This window comes from Thalassophryne amazonica, chromosome 16, assembly GCF_902500255.1.
Source record: "Thalassophryne amazonica chromosome 16, fThaAma1.1, whole genome shotgun sequence".
NCBI classification, from domain to species: domain Eukaryota; kingdom Metazoa; phylum Chordata; class Actinopteri; order Batrachoidiformes; family Batrachoididae; genus Thalassophryne; species Thalassophryne amazonica.
The window spans coordinates 9,803,888-9,816,060 of NC_047118.1; the positions used below are offsets into that span (position 1 = coordinate 9,803,888).

Here is a 12,173-nt window from a genome sequence, read left to right on the forward strand (position 1 = left end):
CAGCAATCCACCAATCAAGCCTGTATGGTAGAGTGGCCAGACGGAAGCCACTCCTTAGTAAAAGGCACATGGCAGCCCGCCTGGAGTTTGACAAAAGGCACCTGAAGGACTCTCAGACCATGAGAAACAAAATTCTGTGGTCTGCTGAGACAAAAATTGAGCTCTTTGGTGTGAATGCCAGGTGTCATGTTTGGAGGAAACCAGGCACCATCCCTACAGTGAAGCATGGTGGTGACAGCAACATGCTGTGGGGATGTTTTTCAGCAGCGGGAACTGGGAGACTAGTCAGGATTGAGGGAAAGATGAATGCAGCTATGTACAGAGACATCCTGGATGAAAACCTGCTCCAGAGCGCTCCTGACCTCAGACTGGGGTGACGGTTCATCTTTCAGCAGGACAATCACCCTAAACACACAGCCAAGATATCAAAGGAGTGTCTTCAGGACAACTCTGTGAATGCTCTTGAGTGGCCCAGCCAGAGTGCAGACCTGAATCCGATTGAACATCTTTGGAGAGGTCTGAAAATGTCTCTGCACCGATGCTCCACAGCCAACCTGATGGAGCTTGACAGGTGCTGCAAAGAGGAACAGACAAAACTGCCTAAAGATAGGTGCACCAAGCTTGTGGCATCATATTCAAGAAGACTTGAGGCTGTAATTGCTGCCAAAGGTGCATCAACAAAATATTGAGCAAAGGGTGTGAATACTTATGTACATGTGATTTCGTAGATTTTTTATTTTTAATAAATTTGCAAAATAAAAAAAATGCTTTTTTCATGTTGTCATTATGGAGTGTTGTGAGTAGAATTTTGAGAGAAAAAAAATTAATTTACTCCATTTTGTAACTAGGCTGTAACAGAAAAAATGTGGAAAAAGTGAAGAGCTGTGAATACTTTCTGGATGCACAGTACAATAATATATATATGTATTATGTATATGACACACAACTTTAGACTGCTATAAAAAAAAAAAAAAAACTGGGCCCGTTTTTTTGCAATTTTGGAATCATGAAGGCAATCTGGGCCAAAATTCTGTAATGAGATTCCACCTTAAGTTGTCGTCTTAAGCAGAGGGCGGTGGGGAGCTCTGGATGAAATGGCGTGATACTCTGCTAATAGGGGGATTGCATACCTGCCATATTTGATTTTGGTCACGCAGGGGATTGTGGGAAACGTGTGCCGCACAAACACGCTCAGAAAGTAAACAAAATGCTCAGAATGTCGGGGATTGCTTGTTGTGTTCCTGGATGCTTCAGTAACAATCTAACATGAATTGTGTGTTTTTCTTAAGAATGCAACTCACACAAGTGGATTAACAATATTGGAAGGTCTGGAAATAAGAAAATTTAGTAAGTTCAAGCTGACATCAACCCACCGAGTCTGCAGCAGCCAGAAAACTTATGTTAGACACACCAACAGTTTTTCCACTCAAACCGCCAATGTAGTAGTTTTGTCCACAGCATGTGGCAAAATTTCAGTCGTGATTTGACGCGTAACAGTAAATCCATCCCAAAATTCACCTCCTTCACCCAGAGCTTTCTCCTGCCATATTTTAGTGCAGAAACATCTTTCTTTCTCTCTCTCTTTCTCCAGAGGATCAGAGTCCTATCCACTGAGAAATGCATTCCACCCATTACAACAATTTATTTCCTCCCATGGAACAAAACCAACTATGAAGCATTTTATCAGTGTTTGAAATAAGACCTCTAAATATGTATACTTAATATGTAATTTACTCCCATCACTCACAAGGTAATAAATCCTAGAAGCAAGTTAGTGGGAAGTTACTTCTCTGCACTTTAACCATCTTTTTAATTCTGCTACGGTTTCTGCCTCCAGGTACATCTTGTGGGTCCAATATTGGCTTAAAAGTACTGCATCCCTCTTTGTTTACATCCATGGGTGCCGGTTGTAGGCATACAGACTATCCCATGATGCATTGCACGAGGGCTAATTCTGGATATGTGCACTGACACATGCAATCCACCAATTAATGGTGCATTCTGAAGCATTGTTTTGGTACAACCCCTGGCAAAAATTATGGAATCACCGGCCTCGGAGGATGTTCATTCAGTTGTTTAATTTTGTAGAAAAAAAAGCAGATCACAGACATGACACAAAACTAAAGTCATTTCAAATGGCAATTTTCTGGCTTTAAGAAACACTATAAGACATCAGGAAAAAAAAAAATTGTGGCAGTCAGTAACGGTTACTTTTTTAGACCAAGCAGAGGGAAAAAAATATGGAATCACTTAATTCTGAGGAAAAAATTATGGAATCATGAAAAACAAAAGAAAGCTCCAACACATCACTAGTATTTTGTTGCACCACCTCTGGCTTTTATAACAGCTTGCAGTCTCTGAGGCATGGACCTAATGAGTGACAAACAGTACTCTTCATCAATCTGGCTCCAACTTTCTCTGATTTTCAATTGGATTAAGATCCGGACTATTTGCAGGCCATGACATTGACCCTATGTGTCTTTTTGCAAGGAATGTTTTCACAGTTTTTGCTCTATGGCAAGATGCATTATCATCTTGAAAAATGATTTCATCATCCCCAAACATCCTTTCAATTGATGGGATAAGAAAAGTGTCCAAAATATCAATGTAAACTTGTGCATTTATTGATGATGTAATGACAGTCATCTCCCCAGTGCCTTTACCTGACATGCAGCCCCATATCATCAATGACTGTGGAAATTTACATGTTCTCTTCAGGCATTCATCATTATAAATCTCATTGGAACGGCACCAAACAAAAGTTCCAGCATCATCACCTTGCCCAATGCAGATTCGAGATTCATCACTGAATATGACTTTCATCCAGTCATCCACAGTCCACGATTGCTTTTCCTTAGCCCATTGTAACCTTGTTTTTTTCTGTTTACGTGTTAATGATGGCTTTAGTTTAGCTTTTCTGTATGTAAGTCCCATTTCCTTTAGGCTGTTTCTTACAGTTCGGTGACAGACGTTGACTCCAGTTTCCTCCCATTCGTTCCTCATTTGTTTTGTTGTGCATTTTCAATTTTTGAGACATATTGCTTTACGTTTTCTGTCTTGACACTTTGATGTCTTCCTTGGTCTGCCAGTATGTTTGCCTTTAACAACCTTCCCATGTTGTTTGTATTTGGTCCAGAGTTTAGACACAGCTGACTGTGAACAACCAACATCTTTTGCAACATTGCGTGATGATTTACCTTCTTTTAAGAGTTTGATAATCCTCTCCTTTGTTTCAATTGACATCTCTCATGTTGGAGCCATGATTCATGTCAGTCCACTTGGTGCAACAGCTCTCCAAGGTGTGACCACTGCTTTTTACATGCAGAATAATGAGCAGATCTGATTTGATGCAGGTGTTAGTTTTGGGGATGAAAATTTACAGGGTGATTCCATAATTTATTCCTCAGAATTGAATGAGTCCATATTTTTTTTCCCTCTGCTTGGTCTAAAAAAGTAACCGTTACTGACTGCCACAATTTTTTTTCTTGATTTCTTATAGTGTTTCTTAAAGCCAGAAAGTTACCATTTGAAATGACTTTAGTTTTGTGTCATGTCTGTGATCTGCTTTTTTTCTACAAAATTAAACAACTGAATGAACATCCTCCGAGGCCGGTGATTCCATAATTTTTTCCAGGGGTTGTACTTTGCAGTTTAATTAAATAATTTGATACTGATCTATGATCTGTCTTAAGCATTTATTTGATACTAGCGTGTTGCCTGTGGGGATCCACGGGCTCTAGATTGGGTAGTGTTTATAACATAGGTAGCTGACATTTTTCAAGGGTGGTAATACATATGCAAATAAATTATCAGCGTTCTAGCTAGGATAAAATTTTAGCGTAGTGGTAATGTCGAGAGAGCAAAGCGACCGAGGGGGTGGTGCGGAAGGGGGGAAGCTTTTGAAAATTCAAGCTAAAAATTGGCCATTCTAGGGGTACCCAAAGGGGAAAAAGCCAGGTACGACAGCCCAAGTCCCTTCATCACGTCCAGAAGGCTGGAGAAGTTTGTTGAGTTGGCTTTCTCATTCTGGGTTTGCCAGCACATGGCCCTCAGTGAGGCAGTTGGAGTCCGTGGACATTTTTAAGTCAAGATTTAAAACCTATTTTTATTTTCTTTCTTATGAGTAGTTTTTATTTTGTTGTGTTTTATTCTTTTACTTCTGTTTTTAATTAGGTATTTTTTTTATGTTGAACTGTTCTGTGTGAAGCACCTTGAGACGGTTTTTGTTGTAATTTGGCACTTTATAAGCTGATTAAATTGAAATTGAACAACATTTTATTGAGTCTTAAAGTAAATAAATATGAAATTGGTTACTGGATCCTTAAACTCTGGACATAATAAACTCTACATGGTGGATCCTTGATCTCTGGACATAAACAGAAATAAAATTGTCAGTTTTTGTCAAAAGCATTTCCTTTCAGACATTATTGGCATGAATGCCTTTCCATACATCTGAGCTGAGCTCTTGCAGCTGTGCTGCAGGTCAGGTTTATAAAGAATGCAGGATATCTCATTTTGGGAGGAAAAAACGTTTTAGTCGATTGTAGTTTATTGTCTGTATTGCAATGTTTGTAAAGAGGTGTCATTTTATTTAAAGCGGCAATTCGTTTTAAAGTTATAAATTCCGAGTGGACTCTGTCTCAGCAGAGAGCCGCACAGCGTTTGAAGCTGTGACAAAACGGACAATTCTCTTTTCTCGACTGCAACAAGTCCCAGTTAGTGACTTTAATCCACATAAAAGTGACTCATGATATTTTAATGGATTTCAGAGGGGTTAAGAAGCGGACTTACCGCTTCTGAAGAGCAGCGAATCAAAGAACCAGCGAGCCATTGAATCGAAGCATTGCTTAGATTCACGCTTCAAACTGGAGTCGCACTGCAAAAACGGTTGATTACAGACGCTGTATTGATTATAAGCGTAACGGTCCAAAATTATAGTGTAACGGGCCATAACGCAAGTTTGCGCCAGCTAGAACCCTGAATTATGCAAAGTTTCTATAATGATTTGGAATGGTGTGAGAGTACAGAATGTAATTATCAACGTCCGTTGTTCACTGTTACGTAATATCTGTAATTTCCCCAAAAATATTAGCCCCATCAATGTTCCATTTTTGCAGTGTTCATCCTTGACCCAAAATACATAAAAATACCAAACGGCAAATGTCTGCTCTCCCCAGTTTGTCCATGATTGAAGCTATACGCACGCATACATGTACACAGAGGCCACTTGGCTTCATTGTTTATTGCAAGGATGCAAAATCTTATTTCTGATTCACTTGATCCGTGTGCTTTAATAAAATGTGTGCTGTCATTTGTTCTGTTGGTGTTGTGTATTCAAATTATATGTTTCAAATAAAATGAAAGGTAGTCAAACCTGCGAGGGCTTGACACATGGCTCTGCAACTAAAGAGGCACGTGTCGAAAGAGGCAGCATATTCAACTACCATGTTTCTAACACACACACACACACACACACACACACACACACACACACACACACACACACACACACACACACACACACACACACACACACACACACACACACACACACACACACACACACACATATACACACACATCACAACACTTCTTTACAAGTTCTAAAAGCTTTATTTTCCAAAATCCATCCCTTGTCCTCTCTATGGTACAGCACTCCATCCACGTGTACAGTGTTTGCTGCTCTGTGGAGCTGTGGAGGGATCCCCTGAATGGATGGTCATGTCGGCTCGACCTTTCACCCCTGAGAAGGCCTGGCTAATTCGAGTGTAGAATAATTTCTAAGGCGGCCTTGGATTACATCATTAATCACCCTCCAGAAAAAAACTAAAAACAAAACAGCACTTAAAAAAAAAAAGAAAAAAGTTTTTAATATTTTCTCTTGTACCTTAAAAAAATGTTGATAAAACCATGTAAATAAAATAACATTAAAAACAAGCAAAGCATTTTTTTCTTTCCGCGTACGCTGCACCTCTCCTCTATGATCGTAGTTCCTCTTGACACAAATAACAATAGCAACTCTGATAAAATCTCTATAGTTACGCTATGATCTCTACATATAATTTGCCTTCTCTAGATTATTTTAAGAAAGCTTTAGGATTTTTTTTTTTTTTTTAGGTCAGAGTTCCCACTGAGTGATAGAAACAAGCAAACAAACAAACAAATGGTTAAAGGCTGGCTGGTTCACTGAGTAGAGTGACTGACATGGCGGCGACCATCAGGTGCCTCGAATTACCCAAAAATGACTTGGAGGGTCTTCAACAGAAGTAATACACAGAATCAAAGGGCAGCAGTGGATGCAGTTACAGGGGTTTCACAACAGATGGCACTGCCGCATTACGGACAACGACACATATTGAACAATGAAAAATGCATAACAGCATTTGGTGTTGAAGGGAATCATGACTTGTGTGTGTGTTCCACGTCCTTGCCAAGAGTCCGTTTTAGCAGATGGAGAATAGATATCCAAGGTGGGAGGGAGACAACACGCGGGCATGAACAGCGATGTGACAGTCTATGTTGTGTTTACGACACATATCCCCAACGCTTGTCTCTGCTGTACCGTCGTTTGCTCTGTGGAAGTCACACTAAAAAAAGTTCTCCAGCTCCACTAGAAGGTGAATTGGCAATGTCACATTGAGCCGAGGCGCCCTCTCCGCAGTGTGAGAGCAGCTATAAATGGAGCAGCTCGGCCCAGAGTCACGCCGCGTAGAGATTGACCATGAGCAGTGAGCGTCAAGGACAAGTCATCGTTCCCTGTGACTGTTCGCCGGCAGGTCGGCGTTGGCCCTCGTCTATGTTGTAACACATTGTTACAATAGATAAATAAAACCATCGGAACACGAAAACACATCATAAACATATTGGATGTATTGCTTTAACTGTAAGATAACCCATAATGCAATCATTCTCACCTGATTGTTTTTCCCTCCCTCCCGAAAACAAAGTGCTCACTTAAAAGTTGACATGGGATTATAAAAAATATACACCTTGAGCCAAACACAAAGTGAATAAACAATGTTCATTGCTTTGAAACTAAATGAGCTGTAAGGTGCTTTTAATGTGGTTGCCATGGCACTGTGCTTTTGTTCCCTCCTACGTTGTGTGCCGACTTTACAATTGGATATCAATCAAGCGCCGGCTGAACGGCCTCCTCGCCCACCCTCACCCAAACCTTTCAACACGTTGTGAAATCCCAGCAGGTGAAAAATAAAAAAAAAGAAATCTAGGTCCTCATCATCTCTTGCTGAGATGTGTACAGATGCAAAAACACCACCAACAACAAAAGTTTTCATGCCACAACCTCTGTAAGAACAAAGTTCAAGCTATGTTACACAATGCCTTGGCAAACAAAATCATTCCGCAGACAGATTTGCAAATTAAAACAAAGACAAGTTGACAAGCTAACCTTTGCTGGACTTTAATGAGCGCCGATCCATGGGGTTAGCAGGACGGGGGAAAGAAATAATAATCAAAGACATGAGCGGTGGCAGAGATTTAGAGGGGCTGTATTATACAATGATTCAACAAGCTGGTATAGGTCACCAGATGTCTTTAATCCATCCATCCATCCATTTTCTATACCCGCTTCAGTTAAGGGTCATGGGGGAGCTGGAGTCCCAGCAGTCGTACAGTGTGAGGCAGGGTACACCCTGGACAGGACGCCAGTCTGTCACACGGCCGTCTTTAATATAGATTAAAATAGTTTAAAATTTTTGATAAAATAACAATAACGTAACGACAAATAACGTAAGGACAAAGGACACAACTGTAAGTTGATTTTTTTGCTGTCAGCCCATCTTATTTGCACCAAAATTAACTTCTCAAACAGTTTAGACCTTGGCGCACATTTTAACAGCTTTTGTCGCCATCTAGCAGGTGATGTGACCATTTCAGGGCTTCTGTAAAATTCCTACTTTAAAACCAAAACTAAGCAAAAAGGCATTGATAAATGTTAGAAATGTATGTTTTTTTTTTTTGTTTGTTTGTTTTTTGGCAGGCAAAGTTTCGACCTCCCAGTTGTTGTTGTCCATTCAGCTGCTCCCGTTTTGTTCGGGGTCACCACAGCAGATAGAGCCAGATCTGCATTGGTATTTGGCACAAGTTTTACACCGGATGCCCTTCCTGAAGCAACTCCAGTGTTACTTGGAGAAACACACACAACCGCTGGTGAGCTTTGACCTCCCAGTAGTGATGTATAAATATATCGATTGAGAGTTTTATGGTTCTCCAGTTTTAGAACACGGATCAAAGGACAACAATTCGTCTTGATGAGCATAACTTACACTTGTGATTAATAAAATTTAATTTTCAGGTTTCTGAAAACCCGAGCCACTGTAGAGGGTGTGTTATTATTTCAATTATTTTGAAGGGATTTACAGTCAGCCATACTTCTGGTTGTGATACAGCTGGCACAGCCAGCATTAAAAATGCATAATATACGTGTAAACCAGACTGGACAAACTAAGACACAATTAATAAATAAATACATTGCAAAACAACCGCATCCCACTGATACTTAAGTAGGACACGGCAGCCACGGAACATATCGTCCTGCTGTCTGACGCTGCTTTCTGCTTCACAGGGCTTCATATTGATAAGTTCCATAACGCCCCGGTCACATGGCACTAACGAAGGATACCGAAGCCCAAACGAAACAAGAAATCTGGACTTTTGAGTATTTTTGTTTAACATTCATCTCGCTTTGCTCCCGCAGCTGGCGCTTTGTCAGAATTTTTAAACTGTTGAAAAATTTGAACGAAAACTGCCGACAACTTCAATTCATCTGTATTTCATTTTGCTTTCGTTCTTGACGGTTTCGTATTGTTTGCTTAGTTTTCGTAACGTTAGCGTTTCGTTTGACATTTGTCCAACTTCGTTCAAGCTCCCAAGATCGACGTATTGAATGAAGGTTGACAAATGCAATATCTGAACCAATCAATAACTAAAGCTTCAACGAGCTGAACAAAACATCCTTGTATCACTAATGAATCGTTCATTTTTTTGGGATGAAAAAATGTTTTCATACAGAAGCAATAGCATTATCTACATGTCGACATTAGCTACCACGGTCTTTAATGCTTGGTAGCTCCGCAGTTTCAGAAGCATGTCGACATTCCCCGTTTCCTCAGTTATTCACTTCACTCCTTGTAATTTCAATACTCGCATTAAATTTTCGTTTCTACCACCTCTAACCCCCCACCATCACCAGCACCACACACACATTCAAATACTTAGTATGGACTTAATGTAGGTTAGTATACAAATAATGAATGAAACGTTGCATCTTTCTGCAAAGGAAAATATTCTTGCCATTGTGTAAGTGGAAAACATTCATTATTTGTTTTATATGACACCCAAATAGATGTCATTTTAAATTTGCATTACAGGAAGGTGCCAGCAGGGGGCAGAATAGGCTCTATGTCCATCCAGCAGGTCACTCCGTCTGGCAGGCGACCTAGTGACACACCGCTGAGCAGAGCGAGAGCCTAGAGAAGCTCATTGGTATATGTGTGAAAACACACGTCTGCTTTCCGGAAGATGTCCCCATGACAGTGGTGGGCACACTTCCGACAACAGATAATTATCAAAGATAATGTTTTCATTATCAGATTATCTTGTTAGATAAATTTAAAAACCATCATCGGACTAATTATCTTCCGATGAATTACCATCTGATGACTTTTAGACCGATAACGCACTAAACTAAGCTGAACAGTGAAAAACATTTTTAAAACTGTTAAAACCTACCTGTTAAAAGTTTCCTAATAGGCATGTTGTTCTATCCTCTGCAAACAGAAACCACTCTATCGTTTGTAAACAAAGAAGAACTACTGACCAAACAAAAAGTAATTTCCTTTAATACCATACTAATATAATGCCAGGCAGCAATGCATTATGGGTAGCATAAGGTAATCTCAGACCTTCACGACAGGACAAATGCATTTCAGACACTCTGTTCAGGGTCCACAGATAACAGCATTAAACTCTAGTGCCTAAAACTCTCGTGAATATATTGTCTGGGTTTATAGATGTTAGTGTATTTGCATTTGTTAAATTCCACGCATCTTAAATGTAGCAGACACGGATTATCTGGAATTTTGTTTGACATTTTTTTCAAGGCCGCTACTGCCATCTACTGGCCAGGAGTGTTCATGGCAGTATTAAACGTCTGGGTACATGGCTGCTCTCAAAGTGTTGGTATTGTCCATTGTCCAGGCGCTTTTTGTGTGCATATATTCAGCTTTCAGGCTCCTCTCCTGTGGAACCAGCTCCCAATTCAGATCAGGGAGACAGACACCCTCTCTACTTTTAAGATTAGGCTTAAAACTTTCCTTTTTGCTAAAGCTTATAGTTAGGGCTGGATCAGGTGACCCTGAACCATCCCTTAGTTATGCTGCTATAGACGTAGACTGCTGGGGGGTTCCCATGATGCACTGTTTCTTTCTCTTTTTGCTCTGTATGCACCACTCTGCATTTAATCATTAGTGATTGATCTCTGCTCCTCTCCACAGCATGTCTTTTTCCTGGTTCTCTCCCTCAGCCCCAACCACTCCCAGCAGAGGATTGCCCCTCCCTGAGCCTGGTTCTGCTGGAGGTTTCTTCCTGTTAAAAGGGAGTTTTTCCTTCCCACTGTAGCCAAGTGCTTGCTCACAGGGGGTCATTTTGACCGTTGGGGTTTTACATAATTATTGTATGGCCTTACCTTACAATATAAAGCGCCTTGGGGCAACTGTTTGTTGTGATTTGGCGCTATATAAAAAAATTGATTGATTGATTGATATATTTGTTAACTTTGTATTCTACAACTACGGTTACAAGTAATTCCGACTCCTTATCGGTCCACACGAATGAGGTTGGCGCCATGTTTTTAGTTTTTGTGGAAGTGACGACAAGAGAATAAGGCTCCTGATTGGATAGAATTTTAATCAGTACTGCCACCCAAAGGTTTGGCAGACTAATTACAACACATTTATACGGTTTGATGTGGATGGATTTTTTTTAAACGACATAGTGTGGATGAAGTTTTTTTCCCAAACTGAAAGGGTAAGATATTCGGTTTTACAAATACCCGACAACATGTGTACATGGCCTTATGTCTGTGAAAAGCACTATATAAATAAATTTACTTACTTACTTACTAATATTGAGTGCATGTTTTACAACATCATAAAAGTTTTAAAACATGCAATTGCGATGACACTTCCAGGGCTCCGTAAAAATGCCTGTTTTTACAAATAAAAATGGAATATTTTACAAAAGCACATTTATCTTTAAACCAACACACGACACACGTCACATTAACGTGTTGGTTTACATAATGGATTACTGAACCAATCACTGTTTAGCACTTTTACCCAGAATGCTTTGCTGTCTGTGTTTGTTACAAAACCTCAGAATTAGTGCCTTATTCAACATTAAAAGATATATGTTATATTTTAACTGTACAAATGACAGAATTGACATTAATGAAGTTATTCTATCAGTATTTTCAAAAAACCATAAGTTAGTATGACTTTATTTTTCAAGACTTCCGCCTGACCAGAATGTTGAAATTGATAGGGAACTATCACTATGGCTCTTCTTGGTGGTCCTCTATAGTGGGAGTGCTATTGTACACAAGAGCTTCCAGCAGGGGCAGGATGTTGAAAGAAAAATGATTATGATTAGTAAAGAGTTGATTTTGTGGGTGCTTTCAGGATTTGTCTGTGTTTGTTCCTGCAGTGGGCAGCATGGTCAAACATTCTTGCTTATTCTTTAGGTCGTTTATCGCTTTGATGCTTTCAAAAGCAATCATGTTAAAAATCAATTTCAGCTCTTCAGTAACTGCAAATGTCCCATAGACAACACCGGAATTTATCGGTTATCGATTATCTGTAACTTACAATACATTTTTGGGTGGTTTATCTTTATCAAAGATAACTTTTCAGTTATCTTATTATCTGTTATCGAACTTAATTTTTTGGTTATCTGTGCCCACCACTGCCCCATGAACACTAGCTATTGGATTTTGCTTCTTTACATTAGGGAAGCATTTTTACAAAAAGCTAATGGAACCATACAACAGACAATGGGACAAATTGTAAATGTCATGTAACACAGAACCCACCAATCAAATGATAAGGATCAATTTAGGTGTCATATAATACATACTACCCAACTATTACTGTAGG

The 12,173-nt window shown here is 39.7% G+C and overlaps 1 long non-coding RNA gene across 1 annotated transcript in view; it reads left to right on the forward strand.

Moving 5' to 3' along the window:
- Positions 1-8,278: 8,278 nt before the first annotated feature.
- Positions 8,279-12,173, forward strand: part of LOC117527550 — a 250,767-nt gene continuing 246,872 nt past the window's right edge. Inside the window, exon 1 of the long non-coding RNA XR_004565557.1 lies at positions 8,279-8,898. This is a non-coding gene — a long non-coding RNA (uncharacterized LOC117527550). The remainder of the gene's footprint in view (positions 8,899-12,173) is intronic.